Here is a 25323-nt window from a genome sequence, read left to right as displayed (position 1 = left end):
ATCAGTTAATGCAACTTTTCTATGTTACCCGAAAATGTGTTTTGGCGATCTACAAAAAAAAGTTTGTCTTACTGTTAAAATAAGTAAAATATTATTAGAGTAAGTTAGAAAAATAAGGAAGTATATTTCACTGAACAGGGATACTGTGTATATCTCGACATTCATGTATAAATGAATATTTCGATAAACTGCGAAAGCACTGTGTTCATTTTAGATGACAAGTTGGTTTTAGGTATTCAATTTACAAGAATTTTATTAGTGAAATTTGATATATTTTGCATTAAATTTCAAGATACTATAAACTTCCCTTTCCCGAAACATTCAATAAAAAATGAATCAATACAATAAGTACTGTAGGATATCTTTTGGTTAGGAGGAAAACTATCTTCTATCAGATTCTTTTGCCTACTATTTAACCTTAAACTTGAGACCTGGGATATGTTTGCGTTTCTATGAAACTTGATGCAGCTTTAATTTACTCAGTCAAATATTTGGACTTTAAATAAAATTTTCAATAGTTTCTTTTATTTGCTTTGATGACTTTGTTCTATAATGTAGATTATAATTTATTTTTCAATTTTTACTGACTGATGGATGTATTATAATTAGCCGTATAATTTAGTCTTCGCTTAGCGCGATTTTTCTTAGCTTGTACTAGTTGATCGATCGATTAATTACGTTAAGTGAGATTTTCCTGCAGGTAAAACAAGGTTTTGTGTACAGTTTTTCTGAATGGCATAGAATTTGTAGTTAAATAAGAAAATTTAGCGATATAACTTATACAATTTCGAGATGCAACGGTCTCCATTCTAAAAGATAAATTGTTAAGATAGCAAAGAATAAAAAAAAAAAAAAAAAAAAAGAGGAATTTAATAAAAATTATCAAGAAATATTTAATTTAACTGGAGTAAATTTTTAGTTGCGTACCTGAGAATGTTGTCTGAGGTTCTTTCGCTTTCCTTATTTCCATCTCAATGAGGTAACTGTCAATAAAATCACGGATGTCACTTGGGTCAAGCGTTTTCCTGTGATCCTCCATTTTCTTGCTGAAATTTGGAAGCATAGAATAGGGTATTTCACTTTGAAGACAAAAAATGTTTTCCACAGGAAAAATATTCAGGATTTTAAAATAACTCAGTATGTTTCGAAACATGTCTAGAGGAAACATTTAACACATTAAAACAGAAAAAAGGCACATGACTATTTAAAATATAAGGTAAATAATAGCATTTTTGTTAATTATTAATAGTCTTTAATAATTAATTTGTTAATGTTAATTAGAACAAAGTTTTATGCAGGGAAATTGTTTTGAAGTGCTAAAACGTCGCTTTTGCTTTCTTTTAGAAGACGCATTTAGCAACGTGTTTAAATTGATTGCTACTTTTTGTATTAAAAGTTAAAATAAGTCATTTAGAAGAGAGCAAATAATAAATTGAAAGAAAATATTGCCACGATTAAGCATGAAATTTAAATCCAGATTTTCCAAACCTTTGTTGTTGCGGTGAATGCCTGCATCAGAATCTGAAATATTAGACATGAAACTTGAAATGTTTGGTGGAAAGTAGGATTGGAAGTGTTTGGAATAGAATTTTCACCTCCTCCGAGAATAGCGAAGTGGAAATCATGTCATTCACGAGGTTCTACGCAGGTAAATTTCGAAGATTAGTTTGTTTAAACTAAGGATTTCTTGTTTTAAACGTTTTGCCCCTTAAAAACTACAGAAATCAATAACAAATATTCGTTGCATAACATTCATTCATTTATGTAAAATGTATTACTTTAATGTAATTAAAATAAATAGTGCATTGCATGGTGAATTCTCTTTAAAGTTGTAATTACATTAAAATGAATAAAAAATGATTATTTTTATATTTTCAATTCTTTCATCATCTCTGTAGATTTATTAATACGTACACTGGGAAAGAAAGAGGGACAGTTCGATATCTCCCGCTCTACTGGGCCGATTCTTGAAATTCATACAGCGTTTGTCATGTCTCGAAACCGCGACTTAGGATATGTATTAGATTTATATATAGCATTGCTCGGATATATGTATTTTGACACAATATCGGACTTTTTCTGAAATGACATACCAAATTTTTCCATATTTCGATTCTATTCCATATTCGATTCTTTCCGAAAGGATGATGTAATGAGTCGTGTTTAAATCACACATAGAAACTACAATGACGATTAGCTTGTCAGATCACTACTCACAATGAAAAATTTCCGTAATATGAAAGTTGGGTTTAGTAAGCTATCGAAAAGCCATTTTGCACTTTCTAATTTACGTATTATTTCTCACCATATTAGGTACGTATTGCTTCTCAGCATATCATTCAATTTCAGCAACTAATAGATTAAGCGAATGCTTCAAGAAAGAGAAAGCATCTGGAAATAAATTGGGCCAATTTAAAGGAAAGAGTGTTACTTAATAGCAAAAATAAGGTTTACTCTAGCTTTGACCAGATGGCTGAATACAAGCTTATCACAGAGCAATAAGTAGTTTCGAGACATGAAAAACGCAATTTGAATTTCGTCAATCGGCCAAGTATAAAACGAGATACAGAACTGTCTTTGACACTTCTATTTTTATCTGTTCTCCCTTGCTGCAAATAAAGTTATTTATATCTCTAAATATATTACGACTTTAAAGCAAAATAGTAGATTTTTTAATCTACGTTAAGAATTTAATAGAAAATTAAACAACCTCACAACCTCGGCGTGATTGACGCTACAAAAATCTTATTTTTCATGGTATAAATAATCGTTTCGAATTACTTAATACTCAAAATGCTTATAAATAAGAAAATTCCAAATTTAAACAACTTGAAATTTAATTCTATGGAATGAAATTATTCAAACAAGCATGTGATGACACACAAGCTTGTAGCCTTTAATAGTAGATAGAATGTGGTTTCAGAGTGAGATAAATTTTAAAGACAAGTTAAGCATTCTAAAAAGTATGTTGCAAGTCCATGTTTTTGAAAAAGCAAAAATATATTGCATCATTTTACTGGAAATGTCTCATTACATCATTGTGAATTGTGAAACATTTAGGCTCCCTTTAAATGGCCCAGAATGGGTTAGCATCTTCAATAATAAGGATTTGAGTGATATTTTGCTGAAATAGCCTTTTTATAAAACTTATTTCAATTTAAAGTTTAATGTTGCTTAATTTGAATTCAAATTAAAACTTTTTTTTTTTTTTTTTTTTTTTTTGTTTTGTTTTGTTTCCATTGTTGAAAACCAAAGTATGACAGAATTAGTATATGCTCTTTTGATTTAAAACTCTTGTCGGTTATCATAGCGCTTTAATGTAAAAAACTGAGAAGAATTAATTGATATCTTACACGAAAATTTCATCCGCTTTCCTAAAAGATTCCACAGCGTCATCAACTTTTAACAACTTAAGTATGAACGGGAAATATCTGATCCATGGAAAAAATATATGAGATGCTGTCTGCCCCAAAACTTTTGCAACCTTGTCCAAACTGTCATCCAGTTGAACACGTTCGGGATCATCGTATTCGTATCGTTTGCCGAAGACGAGAGATGATATATTATTGGACATACTTGGAGTTAATGGGGCCATTAAATCCATTGGTTCACCCTTATGCTCGCTAAGAACTTCCAAGAAGTGGTTGATTTCTTCCTGTAGAAAACAAAATTAGATTAATATAAAATATTTTATAATAATATTATTTAAATGATATTAAAGCTATCGGTAATCAAATTTTTGAATATGCAACAGATGCCCACCAGCTTAAAATTTAACTAGTTTCATACCTCAACCTATAAGATCTCATCCTGAATTCCTTATTTTATTTCTGTCATTTACCTAGCCTCTGTGTCTGTCATGTAAATTTACACTGTCCTGAAACATAACGACACCTGACAGCATAGCTGAAAATTTATATTTGAAACAAATATTCTTAGTAAGTACTTACGGAATACACACTTAAACGAAATGACACTTAAAATGGTTTTGGAATTTGACGTAACAGAAATAAAAACTGTTTGCAATTTAGTATTCATGAGTCTTTATTTAAGTGCAGTTTCCTATCTCCGAAAGGATAATGTAATGAGTTGTGCTTAAATCACACATAAAAAAAACTACAATGACGATTAGCTTGTCAGATCACTCACAATGAAAAGTCATCTTAATGAAAATTTCCGTAATATGAAAGTTGGGTTTAGTAGGCTACCGAAAAGCTATTTTGCACTTTCTAATTTACGTATTATTTCTTAGCATATTAGGTACGTATTGCTTCTCAACATATTTAGGTCAGCATATCATTCAATTTCAGCAACTAATAGATTAAGCGAATGCTTCAAGAAAAAGAAAGCATCTGGAAATAAATTGGCCCAATTTAAAGGAAAGAGTGTTACTTAATAGCAAAAATAAGGTTTACTCTAGCTTTGACCAAATGGCTGAATGCAAGCTTATCACAGAGCAATAAGCAGTCACATTACCAGGTTGATTGAGCCATAATTATACGCTGCTTTAACTTTTATAGTCTTAAACGCGCAGTGTTTTTCTTTACACGAGTCAAATTTGCATATTTACTGTCTAAGTGAATAATTTGGGAAATAATAAGGTCGTAAAATGCAGAACAATATATAATCTCAGTGGTTATTTACAGGGGTAAAATAAACCTGAAACACTGCATCTAGTGCTGAAGTGAGTCTATCAGGGTCAATGTTCCTTCTAACCTTCTTCGGGAACATACAAGGACCTGACTCGGAACAGAGAGCTTACTAAAGCTATGTTCACCAATTGTGGTAAGTAGACAGGATACAGACGAAGGGTATACAAAACCCTTTATTTTTCTCTATGTACAATAACTTCCGTACTTCGGAATACACTGATCCGCCACTTGGGGTCTAACGTAAAAGTATAAAAATAAAACTAAACTCTAATTTAACTTTAGAATAATACACGTGGAAGATTGGCCTTATAATAACAGGAAGCGTATGTAGCACAGAGACTGTGAACACTACAATACGTTTAATTTATCAAGAGGATTAAAACCTCTGGCCTGGAAGGCAAACAGCAACTGCGTAACTTCTAAGGTAAGCGGCCTGCGTCAACACCTCCTTATAGAAGGAAGCCGGGACACTGAAGCGAGGGGAAGCTCTGACGTCACAGGTAGTCGTCTCTGACTCACCTCGCTCCTTCAAACAAAATCAAAGCCCCGTAGTTGAGCCAAGAGCGACGAACGTGGAGCGGTTATTTGCGTTAGCGACAGAGTTTTTATATTGTCTCGTGCTTTTATAATTTCATACGATGCCTCATAAATGTGCTGTAACCACATGTCGTGGTAATTATAAAAACGGACCAAAAGTGGCTGTATTCAAGTTTCCAAATGAGACTGAACTCCGGATGAAATGGATAAGGAGTCTATGAAGAAAAGATGGCTTTCAACCTACTAAACATACCACAGTAAGTTCAATTTTACTGCATTTTTTATGTTTTGTATCTTTAAATTTTTTTATTACTTTTATTGATAGGTATGTGATGTTTATGCTTACGATATTAGATTTTGATCTGTGGGTAAGAAGTTTTATGTTTGAAAGATTTTAATCTTGCCTGTTTTAATCATTTCAAAAAAATATTTTCCTTCAAAGTTTTATGAATGAAATAAAGTTCCATATAACAGGAATAATTCTAAATTTAGTAGTTACATAAATGCCAATAATTTGTAAATGCTTTCTAGTATATTGTGCAGGCAGATTCTGTAGTTATTCCAAATTTATCATAATTTATATGACAAGGAACTACTAAGTAATCATAATAGGTTTCATTTTAAAATTTTTGTAATGATATATGAAAGTTTGGTATGATGTATTTAAGGTAATTATTTGTATTTGGTAACCAGTGTTTGTTGTAAACAATTATCTCAAATATATAATTTTCTTTAAATGTAAATAAAGCTGTAATCATTATGATGAGCATTCCAGATTTTACAAATTACTTAAATTATACACGTAATTGAAATGATATTACTGGTTTTTTAATTCGTATTTATGTATCAAATTATTTATTTAAATCATAGGGCTTATTGACTTCTGTTACTAAATATTAACATGCATCTAACTTTTTTACTCACAACAAGTTGATTTTTGAATATTTTCTTTTATAGGTATGTGAATTACATTTTCGATCAGATGAAATAATACGAGAAATCGAAATGTATGATGAGAAATCAGCGAAGTTAATTAAAGCCCCAATTTCTAGGCCACGTTTGAAAAAAGGATGCATACCTTCTCAGTTCCCTGATGGCCCATCCTACATGTCATCAAATTCTGTATCGAGAATGTCACCAGAAAAGAAGAAAGCTCGTTTAGAAGAGAAATACCTGGAGAAAGCGATAGAAGAAAGTTTGAAAATGAAAGAACGGTATGATAATGAACGATCATTTGAAAGTTTAATTAAATTCAATAATTGCCTAGAACATCAGATTTTAGAAACATTTTGGACAACTGTACATACTGAAAATTCAACTATGTTACTTGATATTTTAAGTGACCCAGCTCCAGAAATTCAGAAATCGGTAGTAATAAATGAGGATTTAACAGTATGTGTTTATATTAAAAACATCGCTATAAAATCTATTGGTAAATTTGTTTTCCCTCTAAAAATTAGTAATGTAAATATGTTTCTAGAAGTACTAAAGGAAGTTGAAAGTCTGTCTCATAACTTACAAAATGAAGAATATATTAAGAATTCTATACAAATTGTGGATGATATGCTTTCAGAATTGAAAAGAGTGTTACCTGAAAAAGAAACTGAACTGAACTTCCTTTCAGAGCAAGTAAATAAACTAAATGTAAAGAAAGAGAAGTATCGATATACTCCAGATTTACTTATTTTTTGCAGTTTGTTAAACTCGATCTCACCGCATGCATACAAGTTTTTACGACATTCAGGTTACATTTCTATTCCCCATCCACGTACTATTCGTAGAATTTGTTCAACGTTTTCTCTTAATCCTATTACTGAGCAATTTAATGATGACTTTTTAGGATATGTTAAACAAAGATGCAAGGATTTAGAAGAAAATGATAAAACTGTAATTATTATGATGGATGAAGTGCATTTAAATTCATGTTTCGATTTTAAAGGAGGAAATTTGTGTGGCATGGCCTACAACTGTGAAAAAGCTGCTACAAGTGCTTATGTTTTTACGATACGTAGCTTATTATCACCTTTCAAGGATGTGGCACATATATTACCAGTTAAATCATTAAATGCTGAGGATCTGTATCAATATCTTAAGAAAATTATAATTGGTTTAGAAAATATAGGTTATAGAATTGTGGCAGTTGTCTCTGACAATAATTCAATAAATAAAAAAGCCATGTCATTATTTTGTATGCCTCCAAAAATTAGTATTGTGTATAAAAACCCTGCAGACTTATCTCGGCCACTATTTTTTGTTATTGACTCAGTGCACATCTTGAAGTGTGTCAGGAACAACTGGATAAATCAAAAAACTTCTGGGCAATGTTTATTTTATCCAAATTTTGAAAATTTTTCCAAGGTCGAAACAGCGGCATTTGCATGCATAAAAAGTCTCCATTCATTAGAGGCAGGCAGAATTGTAAAATATAGTTATGGTTTGACTGTGAAAGCTCTGTATCCAACCAATTTGGAAAGACAAAATGTCAAGCTAGCATTACAAATATTTGACAGTCGTCTTGCAGAGGCAATAATGGTTATTGGTAAAGAAAATAGTATTTTAAATTACGAAACAACAGCTGAATTTATTAAAATTATATCTACATGGTGGTCAATAGTCAATGTCAAAAGTATCTTTAAAGGACACCATAAGATGAATGAGTATCAAAAGCCGTTAACTGTGCAAAATGATGATGTTAGATATATTTATTTAAATAAGTTACTTGAGTGGTTAGATCAGTGGAAACTTTTAGGCTGTTCTAGTGGTGGACTAACTAAGGAAACACATTTTGCATTAACACATACTAGCTGTTGAAAAAATATTTTTGCATCTAACAGTTACTGTTACACATTATTGTGAATTCCTTATTATTTTTTTTCTACTCATGTATGCTGTCTGTTTAACCTTGAGATCACTTGAAAAGTAATAGTAACGAAAAATTCATTTCTATGCATCTATGTAAATAAGTGTCTGGGTTGTATTTTAAGTGGTCCTTATTATTAATGTGGATATCAAATTAGTATTAACATATGGTAAGATTCTTTATCATTTTAATTGACTTGAAATATTGAAAAATTCATTTCCTTGCCCTTAATTTGTTGTGTAAAAAAGTGTCTGCGTTATGTTTTTATGTGGCCACTACTTTTATCATTTGGGTATAATTTTGGTGTTAACATGATAAAATACTTTATCAAAGTAACAGTTATATGTTTCAAAATGCTTACAAAATGTTATGTATATAATAACTGCCACTGTTATACTGGTAATGGGTCATTATACTTTTGTTGATATGGACAGATATTGACTGTTTTACATTCAGATGACTTGAAATATTGAAGAAGGCATGTCCTTTTTTTAATTTGTCATCGCGTAAAAAAGTGTCTCGGTTTGTGTTTTAGTGCGGCCACTACTTTTATCATTTGGATATAAGTTTGGTGTTAACATATGGTAAAATGCTTTCTCCTGATAAAAGTGTTATGTTTCAGCATGGGTACAAAATGATATGTATATAATAACTGCCACTGTTATACTGGTAATGGGTCATTATACTTTTGTTGATATAGACAGATACTGACTGTTTAACATTCAGATGACTTGAAATATTGAAGAAGGCATTTCCTTGCCTTTAAATTGTCATCGTGTAAAAAAGTATCTCGGTTTGTGTTTTAGTGCGGCCACTACTTTTATCATTTGGGTATAAATTTGGTGTTGACATATGGTAAAATGCTTTCTCCTGATAAAAGTGATGTTTCAGCATGCTTACCAAATGATATGTATATAATAACTGCCACTGTTATACTGGTAATGGGTCATTATAATTTTGTTGATATGAACATATACTGACTGTTTTATATTTAGATGACTTGAAATATTGAAGAAGGCATGTCCTTTTTACTTCCTTGTACGAAGTAAAAAGGAAGTATTGTAATCGCGAAAAGTTTCAGGCAGCATATTTCACCGAAAATATCCATTTTGACCGCTATCGAATGCAATTTACGATGTTTTTGCACCATATCTGTACGTAAGGACAGAATAAAATACTCTTTTCCTTCAAAAAAATTATAAAACTGCTTAAAAAAACTTAAACTAAAATTAATTCTGAAGAGAATTTTTCGTGGCTTCTGTACGAACGTATGTACGTACGTTCGTGCGTACGTACATATCTCACATAACTCAAAAACGAGTAGCCTCAGAACGTTGAAATTTTGTATATAGGACTGATATAACATGTATATGTGCACCTCGTATTTTGGTTGCAATCGGCCACACCAAACGTATAGAAATATATTTATATATATATCCACTCTATGACTTGAAATATTGAAGAAGGAATTTCCTTGCCTTTAATTTGTCATCGCATAAAAATGTGTCTGGGTTATGTTTTAAGTGGCCACTACTCTTATCATTTTGATATAATTTTTGTGTTAACATATGGTAAAATGTTTTATCGAGGTAACAGTTATATGTTTCCAGCATGATTAGAAAATTGTATGTTTATAATAGCTGCTGCTATTATACTGGGAATGGGTCATTATAATTTTGTTCATATGGACATGCACTGACTGTTTTATATTCAGAGCACTTGAAAGATGATAATATTGAAAAATTCATTTTCGTGCTGTTGAGTGTTTGCTGCATAAAATGGTATCTGGGTTGTATTTAAATGGCTACCACTTAATGTTTAGTAAGTGGTTATCATTTGGTGTTAACATACTGTAAAATGCTTTCTCATGATAAAAGTTGTGTTTCAGCATGCTTACAAGATGACAAGTTTATGGTAACTGCTGCTTTTATACTGAGAATGGGTCATTATAATTTATATTTTTTATATGGGCATGTACTGACTGTTTTACACTTAAAAATATTGAAAAATTCATTTCCTTGTCTTTAATTTGTTGTTGTGTAAAAAAGGGTCTATGTTGTGTCTTTAAGTGGCCATTACTTATATCATTTGAGTATAATTTTCATGTTACCATATGATAAATTACTTTATCAAGATAACAGTTATGTGTTTCAGCATGGCGACAAAATAACAGGTTTGTAATAACTCCTACTATTATTCTGGGAATTGGCTGAATAAAGGGTGTCTCTGATTAGGAGCACTCATTTCACAAACCTGTGATTTTCATGTGCATTTTGAAATTACCGGTGTCCCATAATTAAGACTGGTGGCTTTCTGGACAAATCATTTTGATATATTCTTTGCTTAAATTAAACAAGCCTGATAGCGAGTAACTTAGAAGATCACGATTTTAGCTTGGAAAAATTACAACAAAATTGTGTTGCATGTAGTGACCAGATACTTTCAAATTGGATACTGGTGCATAGGTAAAACATTTTTATTATTTTCTATATTTGAAACATTAACTGATAATCACTTCCTTTACACAACATCAATAAATGTTTTTACATATACTGGTGATGCTGACATCCATTTGCTGTTGAATGTATCTTTATATGCTTCATAAATAATAATAGCCATCGTATAAAATTTAATATCATTTGTGCACCTGAAGTGTTTTAAATGGTAATGGACGGTCTTCTCAAGTGTTTGCCCGATATTTATCCATATTATGGCAGTATCGTAATACATTTTGAAACTATTAATTGGCTGTTGTAAAAAGTTAATAACGGTGTTTGTAATTGCCAGACAAAATGGGTTGAAATTTAACGAATAGAAACTTGAACTTGCAGTATCAAAATTTAAATATTAAGGTCACAAAGTCTCATCTTATTGTTTCTGATGAGACCCAATTAATATAGAAGCAGTTTTGAAATTTTCACACCTGTTAATAAATAAGAATTGATGAGATTTCTTAGTATGGCAATATGCTTAATGAGATTTCTGCTTCAATTTTTACAAGAAAGTTTGAATAATTTATTGATAAAAAGAGATCAGCTGGTTTTAACTTATTTGTATGTTATAACTTAGGTGTTGTGTTGTTATGCTGACTGCTTGCATAAAATTGTAAATAATTTTTTTTTATTTTTCACTTGTGAATCTTTATTTTCAAGTTCAGCTATATAACTAACACAATACAGTTAAGTACATATACAACTAATATTATTGGTTCTACAGATTTAAGCAATAATTTTAAATTGCACATTGAATTATTTGCTAAGCAAACCTCTGATATACTAATTTATTTGAAACTTGCAAGACACATAGCATATTATAGACAAAATTTAGTGCATTTTTATACCATTTTCTTTTAAAGACAAATTACTGATTGGAAGAAAAATGAAATGATAAGTAATAGTTTGTATGCAGATAATTTGGGTTTTTTTCATAAATATTAGAAAAATATAAAGCAATATTAAATTATGAGGGAAAAGTCAGAAATTCCTTTTTTGAGTTAGTATGGCTGATTTTTAACTTTTTAAATGCTGCTGTGAAACCTACAAGGAAGTATAATTCATTAAAGTCAAGAAATAAGAAACAAAAAATTCTTAAATTTATGTCAAATTTTATTGTGTTAAATTTTGAAGTAATTAAATTATTCATTATATATAATTGAATCTCTGAATAAAATCCCACCCAAGTATCTATATCAAATAGTGAAATCAACGTTAAGTACGGCACTAGCGCGCAGCCTGTTTTGTTTCGTTGCTCTCTCGGGGTTTCGACATAGACGACTACGCGTGACGTCACAATCCAGTGTCACGGCTTCCTTCTATAAGGAGGTGTTGCCTGAGTTGACTCACTGCTTCCTCTCTGTCGCTTGGCAAAAGGCCACAACTTAAATACTTGGCGTTCGCCAGACAAACTTTGCATAAAAACCTTCACGCTTATAATTCTGGCCGGAAGTAGAAAATAAGAAGTGATAGTAAAGATTTAAAATAAAATAAACGTTAGTAAAACTTAAGATCCTTACATACTTCCCGCCAGAGTTAATTAGTTTGAAACTGAGGTCTAAAACGACCTTGTTGAAAACTTTTAGCTCTAGAATCTAACGCGAGGCCAATCTTTTACAAACATAACTTCGCTAGAAACTAGAAATTTAAAAGAAAGAAATTTGTTACAATAGCAGCTCCCAGGATACAAAAAATTTTTTTTCATCTGTACTGCATCTAAACAGGAGCTTTTATTCAATTCTGGTTCCTTCCAGAGATCTGGAAGGAAAACTAGTTTAATGAAATGTTACACAATGAAATGGCAAGTAACATATACAATTATACTTCTCTTAACATTCTTATTTCATTCACGACTATTTTAATCTCTCCCCGTGCTCTCTGACATGTGTTGTAAAAGAACACCAAACACGAATGTGTTTCTGTCTACGTGTGCCACACTTCCTCCTACAATCAAAACACTAACGTGTTAAAATTCAACATAACGAGACCTCTTAACACACCCTAATTTCAACTCTAAACCCTGAGGTACTATTCTAAAAGTGGCTAACTCTAAAGTGTAGCGTCAGAGAGCCTAACTACATCATTCAACCTTTAACACATATTCGCCATGATTTAGTCTTTACAGTCACACGAATAACAAATTTTTAACATTACTTTCACTTTTACCATATCACGGTATTTCTTAACATTTAAAATAACAGTTCGCATTGTATATAAGAACATATCAACATGCTGTTAATTTTACACATTTGAAAACATACATTAGTAGTACCTTGTTAACTTCTATTCTTTTCAAAGCAAGTGCCAATTCTTTCTACATTGAAATAATACATTTCAAAAAGTCTTTCAGACTAAAACTTCTCTCTTGCTAGAATGTTTTAAATAAAATTTATACAATAACTTTTTACAATATTTAAGTCTTTACACAACGCTATTATACATCAACTTTAGTTTTACGCGCGAGTAATTGAAAAACATAATACGAAAATCGGTCACAACTCATTTCTCGCCCTTTTGGCGATAAAGGTAGACCTCGCATGAGGTAAAACTTCTTGAAATCTGCCACTTGCAGTAAGAATGAAAGATTAACTTAAGTTTGCAAAGTAACATAAAATTTTACTTATCTTTGTAATATTCGGACATCCTTTTCTGGGCCCAGTCTTTAAAGGTACTGCAGATGGTAGTTTGATTTATCCTCCTTCTTGTACGGGCTCGCCCTTCAGTGCTTTCCTCTGGAAGCTTCCTTTTTTCACCAGTTCGGCCACCCTTGAATACCTTCTTTTTCTCCTCTGCTTGTGGTCTTGGCCGTTTGATGGCAGCTGGTCTTGGCGGAACCGGGAAACTTCTGTCGTGTTCCTGCTTGGACCTCGTTGTTGGCCGTTCAAATTTTCCTTGTAACTTTTCCTCCGCCGTTGATGGCCCTTCCGCAGTTCGGCGACTTTTGCTGCGGAGAGTTCTGTCGGATGAGTAGATCTTCCGTTTTAAAGCCGGGTTATAGTTGCCGTCATTTCTCCTGGTTCTCTTCACATACGTCGTCCTTCACCCTTCTTCATTCTGGGGGTGTTCGTGAACTCTCTTTTCTGGACGGTGGAACGGCTTCTTTTTCTTGTTACCTTCAATTTTTCCGCGGGGCAATTTTCTTTTCACTTGCTTCTGTCTCTCATTGGCTTGCCCTTGTACTTGCCGTTTTTCCACCTCTGGAGCTTGTACCTGCGGTGTCTGCCGTGCCGGATCCTGCAAAAGATCTGAAAAGATTTGCATTTTATTACGACCGAAGTAGGGCTTGATTTAATCAATGTTTGCGGAACAGGTTTCACCATTTCTGGCTTTTAACACTACAACAGCGTGAGTTATTTTTTCTATAACATATGGTCCTTCAAATCGTGGAAAAAATTTGGCAGTTTTATCTTCTGGTGCTGAAGAAAGTGAATGCTTAATTTTTAAAACTTCATCCCCTACTTTATAAGTTACTCCCCGTCGTTTCAAATCATAATATAGCTTCTGTTTTCTTTGTGCTACTTCCGTATTCTTTTTTGCTTCTTTTATTAGTTTTTCTATATCACCCATTTTAAATTCTGGGGCTCTTTGTTGCACATAAAATAATTTATCTAACGGTGTTATAATCTTTCTGCCTAGAAATAACTCAGCAGGAGTTTTGCCCGTTGTATCATGTTTTGCGGTCCTAAGGGCGAAAGTAAATTCATTGACATAGTTATCCCAGCTTTTATGAAAATTTTTAACATAACTACGGATAATTTTCACTATATTTCTATTGACCCGTTCCTCTATATTTGATTGCGGCCGATACGGGACCATTTTTAAATGACGTATGCCCAGTTTTTGGCACATGTCTTCAAATATATTACTTACAAATTGAGGACCATTATCCGATATAACTTTTAGGGGCGCCCCGTACTTTAAAATATATTTATTTAAAATAGAATCAGTAACTATTTCCCGGAGGCTCGTTTTAAGGGAACAATTTCGGTCCATTTACTAAAATGATCAACCATAACAAGGAGATAGCGACTTTTATTTAACTGACATTTCGGGAAAGGGCCCAATAAATCGATGCCAATTATTTCATTTGGAAATTCGGATTTAATACTATTTAGAAACCCGGCCGGGCGGAAATTAATATAATTAATTGCTTGACATGTTGGGCAGGACTGGACATACGCCCTTGTTAACTTTTGCAGTTCAGGAAAGTAGACTGCCTCGCGTACGCGTTGGATAGTTTTTCGAATACCAGCATGAGAAGCTAAAGGGCTGTCATGGAGCTCCTGCAGGATATTTAATCTAAGATTAGCTGGGATAACAGGTCGAAATTCGTTGTTGGAATTCGTAGTTTTTGTATAAAATAATAGACCATCTATTAGTTCGTAATGGGCCGCCCTATTTCTTATCGCCACAATATCTTGGTGGCTAAAATTTTCAGGATCCTTCAAATACTCATAAATGCTTCCAAACTCAGGATCCTTACCCAGTTCGGTTATTACAGTTTCTCGGGAATTTATTGTACATGCTGTAAGCATTGCCATCTTTACGGTATTGCCTTGTTCGTCTATTTTAATCCTTGATAGGGCATCTGCTACGATATTTTCCTTTCCAGGGGTATACTTGATTACCAGATTATATTCTTGCAGCTTGAGTGCCCATCTTATTAAACTTGGGGATAAATTTTCCCCTGAGTACAATCTAGTTACCGCCGCATGATCAGAGTATACTGTTATCGGCGCCTTTCCAAAATAGACTCGGAACTTTTGCACTGCTAACAGAACTGCAAGTGCCTCTCTCTCGGTCGCGGAATAGTTTCTTTGTGTTTGATTTAAAGTTCGGCTAAAAAATGCCACGGGCTGCTGATTTTGCGAAAGTACCGCTCCTACCGCATAATCCGAAGCATCCGCTGAAATTTCTAAATTCTCATCCTTTTCAGGAAATTTCAACACAGGGGCTTGCGTTAATGCTTGTTTTAATTTTTCGAAAGCACTATTGGCTTCGGCCGTCCACGAGAATCTTGCCTTTTTCCTTTTTAATTTTAACAATGGCTCAGCGATAGCCGCAAAATCTTTTATAAAGGACCTATAATATGAACAAAGTCCTAGAAAAGAAGAGAGCTTCTTTGCCGTGTTTGGAGTCGGATACTTTTGCACAGCGATTATTTTTGATTCATCTGTCTCGATCCCTTTTTGAGATATTTTGTAACCTAAATATTTTAATTCAGGGGCTGCAAATTTGCACTTTTCGACATTAACTTTTAGACCGGCCTCATTTAATAAAGAAAACACCTGTCTTAAATCCTGTACATGTTGGTCGAGATTATCACTAGTAATAATGATATCGTCTAAATAGATAAATGTGGACTTTCCAAGAACAGGTCTTAACACAATGTCCATGCATCGCTGAAATGTTGCCGGGGCCCCTGAAAGGCCAAACGGCATACGCAAAAATGCATAAGTGCCAGACTTGGTTATAAAAGCAGTCTTAGGCACGTCCTCAGGCCTCACCCCTATTTGAAAATAACCAGTCGTTAAGTCTAAAGTCGTCATAAATTTAGTTGATTTTATGTTCCGTAAAATTTCTTCTATGATCGGTAACGGATATACCGGATATTTCGTTATGGAATTTAATTTACGGTAATCAATAGCGAATCTCCACCTTTTTGGATGCTCCAAAGGATAGTCATTATTTTTCTTACATAAAACCACCGGGCTAGCATAACTACTTCAGATGGGCGTTATGATCTTTTTACGTAGCATATCGGTAATATGCCATTCTATAATTTTTTCCTTATTCTTATCATACCGGTATGGTTTTTGGCGAACTGGCATTGCATCTCCGGTGTCAATACTATGGTTAGTAACCTGAGTAAATCCTGGAATATCACTAAATAACGAAGCAAATTCACTTACCACTTGTCGGATTCTATCTTGCTCGTCATTAGGCAGGTGGTCAAGTTTTAACATCGGCGGCTCAGCGTTTTCAGTACGAACTGGTTTCATTGTCAGCTTAAGGGACGCTTCATTAAAATCCAGCGTAGCTTGGGCTTCTGAAAGAAAATCTATTCCTAAAATTAAATGTGCTTGCAGATTCTTTACTATAAAAAACATCACCTTTATTTGTTCGTCCTTGCTACGGATATACAAAGGTACTTTACCTACGCACTTACATTTTTCTCCTTGCGCCGCTAACAGTGTCGTATTATCCGCATTATATATGCGGTATTTGCGAAAATACTTCCTAAAAAATTCTTCTGCCACACAGGAACACTGCGCGCCGGTATCCAGGAGTGCGGTGGCTGGGATATTATTCACCAAGACTTCAATCTTCGGAAGAGTCAAATTTTTCACCATTACTGTATTTAACTTGTAGGAAGAGCGGTTTTCGTGGCCTTCGGATTTCCGCACCCTCTCGTCAGCAGAAATCCGTTTTAGTTTAAATTATTTTTCCTTTCCGTGCTTTCCTTCTTTTTCCCCTGGCCTTGAGACTTTTTTCCTGGGTTGCTATTGAACTGTCGACGTTCGCCGGCTGTTTTTGAATGCTCGGGTTTCCTTGCCCACTGATTCGCTTTTTCTCCGTACCCGTATGCTTGAGTTTGCTGTAGTCTTGGCGAACCAAATTGGTTTCGCTGTTGATATTGGCGTCTTCTTTCGACGTCCGCCGTTCTACTTTCAAACTGGATTGCTAGCTCAAATAACTTTTCCAGTGTAGTCGGATTTCTTAATTCAATAAAGTCTTGCACTTGGGGCAGTAACCTCGGCAAAATCACTTGAATTATTTCAGGATCCGGACGGTTTCCATACAAGAGCTTTAAAACGTGAATTTTTCTTAAAATAAAGCTCGAGAGGTTTTCGATTCTTTGTTGATATATACTGAAAAGTTCCGTTTCTAATTTCGCACGATCCCTTACAACTGGGAAGGCTTTTAGTAGGGCAGTCTTGAAATTTTCGTAAGTATAGGTGGGACTTCCTGCTTGACCCAAGAGACTTCTGCCTATACATTTGAACCAGTTAAGTGCTTGGCCCCTCAAAGCGCTGGTAGCTAAGGTAACTTTTTGAAACTCGTTCACGGGGTAGAGCATGAAGTGGTCATCCAATTTTTCCAAAAAACTGGTTACCGGTGAGTTTCCGTTAAATGTTGCTTCTGGTTTCATCGAAGCGCGCATGGTCTGGACGATGTAACCAAATCCTTCCAGGGCGGCAGCTGGCATTTCTGGATTCTGAGCCGTTTCTGCAGGCAGCACAGGTTCTTGAAACTCGGCCATGGTTATTCTTCTTCGTTGGGCGCCACTATCAGGGTCAATGTTCCTTCTAACCTTCTTCGGGAACATACAAGGACCTGACTCGGAACAGAGAGCTTACTAAAGCTATGTTCAATTGTGGTAAGTAGACAGGATACAGACGAAGGGTATACAAAACCCTTTATTTTTCTCTATATACAATAACTTCCGTACTTCGGAATACACTGACCCGCCACTTGGGGTCTAACGTAAAAGTATAAAAATAAAACTAAACTCTAATTTAACTTTAGAATAATACACGTGGAAGATTGGCCTTATAATAACAGGAAGCGTATGTAGCACAGAGACTGTGAACACTACAATACGTTTAATTTATCAAGAGGATTAAAACCTCTGGCCTGGAAGGCAAACAGCAACTGCGTAACTTCTAAGGTAAGCGGCCTGCGTTGACTCACTGCTTCCTCTCTCTCGCTTGGCAAAAGGCCACAACTTAAATACTTGGCGTTCGCCAGACAAACTTTGCATAAAAACCTTCACGCTTATAATTCTGGCCGAAAGTAGAAAATAAGAAGTGATAGTAAAGATTTAAAATAAAATAAACGTTGTAAAACTTAAGATCCTTACAAGTCTGCGGGCCGAATATGGCCCTTTTAGTTGCTTAACCAACCCGTTATAAAATCCTGTGCAACGGCATTTTCCTACGTGATTTTATACACAAATTGTCAGTAACACGAGTGCGGATCTATTATTATAGTGTATATGCGTATACGGGGATGTATCAGTGTATCTCCGAAAAGTATACAAACTTTTAGGAGAGATGGAGTACACCAGACGATGGAAAATCACATAGCAATGCATGGTCGGAAACTTTTTCCTGGCGCAGTAGTAACGACTCAAAACGCAAAAAAGGAAGGACAAAAAAGTGAGATAAAACATGTTTTATTATGTTTAGTAAAGCAGAAACATACAAATAAGAACAAAAGCAAACAACGATCGTCATTAAAGAAGGAATCCAAAATTACGACTCCGGACCGTGATGCAGGCCTCATTTCTCTGGCGCATGGAAGAGCTGCATCATGAATGGAAGATCGCATGGAAGATGGATGACGCACGGTTCCTGCATCACGGTTCGGGCCGTAATTTCGAACACCTTCTTTGATGATGATCGTTGTCTCTTTATTAGCGTTAAGAGAGCGTTAGGCCAGAAGGGCTGTTAATTTCGTTTTGGCATTTTGCATTGATTCACTATAAATGTCGGTTCACTTTTCAAATTGTTGCCACCAAATATTAGAGCCCTGTATTATATTTAAATAAATTAAATAATGAAGAATCTGCATAAATGTAGATATGTTTCTCGCATTGTGATAAAACAACGGTACCTAGAGCCATCTAATTTTGAATAACATACGTTTCAACACGAATTTGGTTATCTGGAAGCCCAAACTTGGAATTTGTTTTATGATCTATTTCATATTTTGTAACACTTTAACGAATTTTTGATTAACAATCTCAACGATTCCAAAGCGAACAATGGCAACACTGTAGGGGAAAAACATTTTTATCTCCAGCGCGCGAAACTGTGTATTGGAAAATCTAAAAGATATGCTCATGTTAAAATTATTTTGCTATATTGCCCTTGAATTAAATTTTATGGTTCAAGTGCGAAGAACATGATATTTAATAAATAAAGGTAACTCACAAAACGTTAAAAAAAAAAACGCCCCTTTGGGCGAAATGTAAAATCTTGAAAGCTTTCAAATTTCTTTTTTTCCTTTGTTTTTGCTGTACACCGAATAATAAATATGTTTCCTCACCCCGTTCGTGTCTTTTCTTTCTTGACTTTTGTGTTGTCACTACCGCCCCGGGGAAAGCATTTCCGACCATGCATTCTTGCGTGATTTCCTATAGTCTAGCTGTGCTCTATCTCTTCTGAAAGTTTGTCACCGCAGTACTGATACAGCTTGTATATACGCATGACTATACTAGCGATCAACCTAAGGTGAGAACAAAGATATGCTAGAAAGCATATGCATCTGCAAAAAATATCCTATCATGTCTGGTATCTTTAATTTAGAAATTAAACTATGAAATATGGATATTGTTGAAATTCAAAAATAGTCGAAAATATTGATCATAAAAGGCCAAAATATAAGAAAAATAAATCTAATATAAAAAATATTGATCAGAAAAGGGAGCGTAGGGAAAGAATATTTCACCCAGAAATTTTTATTGAAAAGTTAAACAGTATACATGTCAATCATATGACTATCAATAGGAAAAGATACCAGGTACTTTTCGCCGGCGCAAATCTCGCCAAGCAGACTTTGTTGGCGACAACATACAGTATACACATAAAAAATATTAATTCTAAGATTTTTTTTTTATTGTGAAGGCATAAACATTTTAATATGGTTTAAAATTTTGTAAAAAGCCAATAAATAAAGACAATAAATTTGTAAAAAGACATTAATTTAAGAATTTACTATGATTTCATGGTTCAAAATCCTGATTCGCCGGTTCGTATCACGTGACCCCAAGTGATCTCATCTCACGTAAACTACGCTACTAAAATTTAATTCGCTCAGTAATAATCTACATTAATTTTAAGTTAAATCTTAATTTGGAATACAAGTTTAAATGCAAGAATTATTTCAATTCGTACGAATAGCTTACTCAGAAATTATGTAAAACCGCAGTGCTTTACTTCGCTAGTGCATTCTCATTAGAATTGATGAATTTAACACTTGATTTCGCCTTCGGATGAGCGGTGTAATTGCGTTCTAATTGACTTACCGTGAATTGTCTTAGGGGATAAAATTTAAATATCGTGTAAAAATTCTATATTATTGTATGCCAGTATTGAAAGAAACAATCTGATAAGAAATGGCTTCAACTTGTTTTGAAACTGAGGCGTAAAAGGTTACCAGCGAAGATATTCCGTCTGGCATCAGTTAAACCATTATTGGCGACTTTATCGTTTGCGCCGGCAAAACGGAAAAGTACCAGATACCATTTTTATCGTGATTGTAATTATTTTAATTGTAATTTATGAAAACGTTTCGAACTGGGAAGAAGTATGTCTCTCCCTATGTCGCGCCTTGGCGAACAATAGGGACAGCGCAACAGATCGCCAAACAAGCAACATCGCACCTTGTGACTACCATGTCCGCATGATGCGGGAAACAGGAACGTTTTGGCCTGTGGTGAAAATTGTTTGCTCACCCCTGACTGCGATGTATTATTTTATTAATACAGTTTTCTGGTGTCGGTTCATTTTCATGTTTTTCAAAGTACTCTGTCATTACTTTTGTGGTGTACTGTTATTCTAATTAAGGCATATCGTTCGTGATATGAACAGTTCGATTCAGTGATAGTCCTTCATAATTAAGTAATAATCAAGAGCCTAATATTTTAAACACTTCGATGGCTCCTTGATCAATGCAACATCACATTTTATTCTAAGTACATCCCTTTCAGATAATTTCCTCATGCCTTATTAATTACTTTGATTTCTGTTTTGTTAACTATAGAAGCATAAGCTTGGATGATGAGAACCTCAGTAAATCAAAAAGAACTACTTTCTTGGTAACAGATATATCAGCCACGACAGCACTAACAATTTGTTGTCTACTACATATCCCCAATTTATGCGCTGTATTAAATATTTACACTTAAAACCATGGGCAACTAACTCTATTACTATTGGAAAAATTCGGAAGCTGGTTTAAAATTTAAAGGGATATAATCGCAAAAAGTTTCAGTTTCATTGTCCATCTCGCGTGAAATCTGAATTTGAAGTTAATTTTAGTAAAACAAAGTGCATCTAACATTTGGGGGTCCGTTTTCTTCAGGCTGTTGTTTCTCGCATTTCCACTTCTTAAATCCTCATGTCTTTCGCTACATAGATTTAACTTTTACAGCACGTCAATAAAAGTGCAGGACATACAACTTCTTTTAAAATATAAACGAATATTATAATGTATTTACAGATAGTGACATACGTGTCACTTAAGCAAAATCCTCAGACCCTTTTGCTCTGTGAATGTAATACCCATATTGATAAAAATTTGCGATCATAAAATTAAATTTTCAATGTCTTCTTCCGCAGTCTATGACATAACTCAACTGGCTGAGTGATAAGACTGATGAGAAGCGAGTGAGTAGTTATGTACAAGGGAGAGATAGGCGGTAAACAAATGTAGGAGGGAAATTAAGAGATTCCGACAGCGTATGGCGAGCGACATGCGAATTAAACAACTTATTTTTAAACTTTTACTTTTCCTCAATTTTGGTTCAAAAACATTCATAACGTCTCGTAGACTTGAATTCGATAAAGTAACGAGACTTATAAGACTGTGTGAAGAATTATCTTCAAGTCTTAAGTATAACGAGTTCAAAGAAGGATGTGAAAAGCCCTTTATTCACTCAATAAGTTTACAGATGGTCCCACTTTGGCGAACACAAAAAACAACACTTCTGGCTCAACTCAAACAGATAATTATGAACTTAAAATTACATGTAGTAAGTTTAGCGTGATGGCTCAGAGGATAATTTTAACGCGCAGGAATGCTCTGACTCGTAAAAGTCAGCGTAAACAAGCTGAATGGCTAGAAGCACTCAACGCCACAGCACTCTAATCGCTAGTAATTCAGGATAGCAACGTGGCCTTCAAGCAGGCATAACACGCTGCAAAAGTCACCTTCCAAAAACCTTCCCTTAAATACTACTTCTTTCTACCTCATTTGAATACACACGTGCTAGCTTATTAACATTCTGGCAAGAAAGCGTGGGTGAAAATGAGAATCAAGGAAAAGCTGTTTTAAAATAAATATTAGCTGTCAGATAAATTAAATGAATCTTCATAAGTTCATAAACAATTTTTCTCATTTTACTCTATAATATTGGTATATCTCACATTTATTCGCATGTATTTTGTAAATACGAAAATTACATACCCGTAATTGCAATGTGTCATCTTTTTCCCTTCGAAATAATTCTTCACCGTTAAGATGATTAAACATTCAAGATGCTACGGAGTTAAACTACAGGAATGTCTCTATAGAATGCATGAGGTAAATCTTAACTAACATGTTATTTCTTTTCTTTAGTTTATATTTCTTCCATCGGCTTTTAACAGAATGCAGCTTAGAGTAAATTTAAATAGTGAGATAAATTGCACTTTAATGTGAGGATTGGTGTTTGGTGTATTTGATTATGGCAAAGCACACTAGGGCTATCTGCCTAAGGGGAGGGATGCCTTCGTGGAGGACTTTCTAAGGGAAACTGGCTCGTATACGTTACACATGGGGAAAACCACGAAAACACCCATGCAGCCAGCCCGTTCGCGGGATTCGAACCTCGGACCGAACTACCAGTGTTCAGCGACTTTACCGCTCGGCCGCTGGTGGGCTGTGAGGATTGAGGCAAAGCTATTAATTCGAGAAGAAAAACCACCCTTGTCCGACTTAAAAATTTGTGGGTGCTTTTTGCATTTATTAAGGGTCAGAATCCCGTTACCTGAAGCCAAATTAGTAGGCTAAGCTTATATTGTTGATTTACCTGTTTCGCAAATACTGGTTAGTGGCTGTTGTTAGTTAATTTTAATTTTATAAAACTAAAAAAAGTAGTCTAATAAATATTTTAGTTAAGTTTTACTTCTACTCTATTTTATTGAAGTTTACTTAACTTTAGCCTGGTTACGAAGACGAAAGTTCGTCATAAAAGAAAGCTTAATACGTTAAGCAGCATATCAGTCACCGGAGACTGATATTATACTTTCCTTTCGGACAGAGTAAGTCATTGATAACTGACAGTATACGTTTCGTTCAAGATGTATCAGTCACTGTTGACTGATGATATACGGTTTAAGAAGTTACATTCTTCTGGATGATCCCAGAGCTCTTGACAGATCTCTTTCTGCCAGCATATCCATGAAACTGGATACCACGAGCTAAACGGAAAGGAAGATGAAACAGACATGGCATTCAATGGTGTAAGCAAGTTTAAACAGATAGCTAATTAGATTTAAATTTACAAATATACATGTCAGCAACTGCTTCAAGCGGACTTCAAAAAATACACCTCATGAACAAGCATTATAGCACCATAGAGCAGCTTTCAGCTTGACCCTTAAAGAAAGAGAGATCCAGAACTTCATTTGAATTATTCTGTATTTTATTATTAGTACACCGCAACAATTAACCATAAGGATCAACTAAAGAATATTTATGTACGCTTACACTAGGCAAAGAAATTTTTAAGCTTCTATGATTTAAACAACATTCTTTTCAACATTTCAAGAGAGATGTATTTAAGGACTTCCGCTCATTTATCCAAAGGCCTGCATGTTTGAGATGTCACCAAAAAATTACACTTAAAAGATTGCATTTGGACAATTAAATCCTGTGTCTGTTGTATCATAGAGTAATTTCCTTTTCTTTCGTTATTTTAAAATAGTATAGGATAATTTTAGGTATACAGCCTTCTCGAATGCACTGTAGTGATTAATTGATGAAATTTATTTTAATATCGCTTCGTAAGACAATGTGCATCACTTACTAGGATGTGTCCTTCAATTTTTGATTTGCCAAGCCCGAGGTCCTTCATAGATTGTAAGACAAATCTGCGTTGTTCTTGCCATATGTGAAATCCTTGTTCGAAGAATGGACCTGAAATGTTTTGTTCGTATACTTACAGAGTCGTGAAATTTTAACAACGCATGATTAGAATCTATGAATGCATACAAGCTAAAAAACATACATTCACATAAATACTTAATAAGGTATTTCTCCCGCCTTCTTAGCATGCCCTCGTAGTGTAGTGGTCAGCATGCTGGGCGCGTATTCCAGAGGTCCGTGGTTCGATTCCCGTCGAGGGCGTTGCTCATTTTTCATCTCTCCTGCTTCCAATTAACCTAATGTCTCTACGACCTTTAGAAAAGAATAAAAAACTACCCTAAAGTGTGCTTCATTCCATTGTGCTAAAGACTGTTTGTTTAAATATTCTCTTTCTCTGAAAAGTTTTCGGTTATTATTAATCTGAATTTTATTAAATTTAACAGGAAAGAATTAGAGAAATAAACAACGAAAAACTAAAAGGATTCTAGCAAAAGATTTGGGATAAAATTTTAATTTTACTGATTATAGAATCAGCAATCCAGGAACTTTCTAGATATTTACAGAATTATTATCTAGGGTCACCTGTTAGGGAATTTTGTTATAAATATCAGGGAACTTGGAAACTACTGGTTGCTTCTACTACATGTATGTATAAAAAAGAAAAATAAGGCCATTGAAAACTGCATACCTTTTTCAAGGCTATTATCTCTATAGCTTCAAATTCGGACTAAATGCTGATTTGCTTGCCTTGTTTGAGTATGCAAAAGCACATGAAAAATATCTGTCCTAAAAGAATAATAGCTTTCGTGCATAACTTTGAGAGGAAACTTCGTATTCAAAACTTTTATCCATGTCACACATTCGGATGCAAAAGTATCGAACAGAGTTGTCATGCAAAAGAACATTTCGAAAGTAAGCTGTGCAC

At 34.2% G+C, this 25323-nt stretch overlaps 1 pseudogene across 1 annotated transcript in view; it reads right to left on the bottom strand.

Annotated features, from left to right (window-relative positions):
* The window catches only part of LOC118205536 (cytochrome P450 2J2-like), a 46125-nt pseudogene that overhangs the window by 3636 nt on the left and 17166 nt on the right, over positions 1 to 25323 (bottom strand). The window contains exons 3-5 of the transcript XR_015042116.1: positions 24340 to 24449; positions 3354 to 3655; positions 928 to 1046 (exon numbers count right to left, since the gene is read on the bottom strand). The product of XR_015042116.1 is annotated as a cytochrome P450 2J2-like (transcript). The remainder of the gene's footprint in view (positions 1 to 927; positions 1047 to 3353; positions 3656 to 24339; positions 24450 to 25323) is intronic.

This window comes from Stegodyphus dumicola, chromosome 7 (assembly GCF_044657685.1).
Source record: "Stegodyphus dumicola isolate Sdum_Otavi_A_Nest chromosome 7, ASM4465768v1".
Classification (NCBI taxonomy): Eukaryota; Metazoa; Arthropoda; class Arachnida; order Araneae; family Eresidae; genus Stegodyphus; species Stegodyphus dumicola.
Note: the sequence above shows the minus strand (reverse complement) of the source record. Positions and strands in the feature narration are given on the sequence as shown.